The sequence below is a fragment of the Toxorhynchites rutilus genome, chromosome 1, assembly GCF_029784135.1.
Source record: "Toxorhynchites rutilus septentrionalis strain SRP chromosome 1, ASM2978413v1, whole genome shotgun sequence".
Taxonomy (NCBI): domain Eukaryota; kingdom Metazoa; phylum Arthropoda; class Insecta; order Diptera; family Culicidae; genus Toxorhynchites; species Toxorhynchites rutilus.
This window is the reverse complement of record NC_073744.1, coordinates 81,159,936-81,161,898: the sequence shown is the minus strand read 5'-3', so window position 1 is coordinate 81,161,898 and position 1,963 is coordinate 81,159,936.

Here is a 1,963-nt window from a genome sequence, read left to right as displayed (position 1 = left end):
ATTTTTCCGAAACTATTTTTTTAAGCTGGCGTACACGATATCTCGATTTCTACTGATCCGATTAAGAAACGGACGCTTTTTTTAAGTTTTTGGACTTGTCCGAAGTTCATACCATAGCGGTATCTTACTGATTCAGAATCTATTCGTTTTTTTTTGTTTAGGATAACCAGAAAGACTGGAACGGTGAACGCCATGGTACAACATTTTTTGAACCCCCTCACTTCAACAGCTTGTAACTGTTGTGATTTTGATTTTTTTTTCCGTTTAGTTCTTGTTGTATTGTTAAAAGGTAGATAACAACTAATGAAACAAATGATAGTGAAAATATTTTTTGTTTTATTTGTTCAGAGCTCCAAAAAAACGTCCGAAATTCGTGCCTCTACACTAGAACACCCCCTAAATAATGGGAAACAATAACGCACAAAAACTCTAGTCGAATATTTTCGTTCATCAATCGATAGATTTGAACTGGTGAATGAGTTATGGAAGTACACGAGACGCGTTTGCAAAAAGTGGAGAATCTGTTCTGTTTGCGATAAGGGCGATTTCTGCTGGCCCCGGTAGAAACTATCCAGTATCGGTTCGCTAGTGTTGTCGTCTCCCCTGACCCCCTATCCAAGCTCGAGCAAAAATTTCAAAAATACCAAAAAAATTGAATTGCAACAGATACCTTTGATTCTCCACTTTTTTGATACCATGATTTTTTTATGTTTTCTTAAAGTTTAAAGAGAAAACCATTAATATTATTAGCTTCCGGTGTAATAACAACGAATTATTGAAGCCATAATTATGTGAAGAGGAAACACGAAAACCCTAAGATAAGATCAGACAATAGGGGGTCTTTTACGGACCAAATTTCTGTCAGTCGTTCTGATTTCTGATTGGCTGATTTCGATAAATTTTGTAAACAAAGCCGATTTTTTCAGTGTTGCTAATAAAAATAAATTTTTTAATGAATGAGCGTTTAATGAATATTACGATATTTAGTTTAAAGGAAATGTGAAGGAATCATATGCATGTTTATGTATGTGTTTTTTCACAATGGAGTAAAGTGAACGGCAAAACACATATGTCAATTTAGTTTCGTTAGGTACCTGATGCGATTTCATATTTCGGAATATAATTTCCATTGCTAAGAAGTAATGGGAAGTCTCATCATTCACTATGCAGATGGCAGAGTTGTTAGCTCTAGCTCGTAAATATGCAAAAAGAGATGGGTTGATACCATCCAGGTTGTGTTTTGCTGACTACCAATTGTTACACTACTGTCATGTTCTTTCCCGCTGACTTATTTTGATGATGTAAAGAGCTACGAATTTTGTTCTGTTCTGTCGAGGAAAGTTTTCGCTTCATAGACGGTGTACTCATAGTCGAATTCAATATTGATGTCATCCACATTATCACTAAAATTAGATGAAGCTGAAATTCGATATGATGTCGATGCTGCTACACTGTCCATCAATTCCTGGGCTGAACATTCTTCTCGCCGCTTGTATTGCGAAGAGTCACGATTTTCAAGTTGTTTCTGATATACAATGGAGTTGAGCGCCGTTGTTTTGCACGAATCAACGAGAAAAGATTCTCCAGACAAACTTGGACGAGTTGTTATGGCTATCATCAATGTCCTGGAAAAAAGGTAATGAAAATGGTCGAGTTTCGAGCGACATAGCATGCGCTGCCATAACTATTTCGCGAATAGTGACGTCAGTCGTTGTGTTTATCTTTGATTGCCCACCACATCCATGTAAAAATGCTATTTTCAGGAAGTAATTTATCAATTAAAAATGTACATTTTTGTAGAGCTCCCGCTGAATATGAGGCTAATGTGATAGCGTGAAGTGAATATTTGTGGAATGTCGTCGAAAAAGACGGATAAAAGTGATATTTCCATGTGCCATTTTCATTCCCCCACGTTCATAGAAACAAACAAAGTTTCATTATTTTACCGTTATGAAGTTGATGT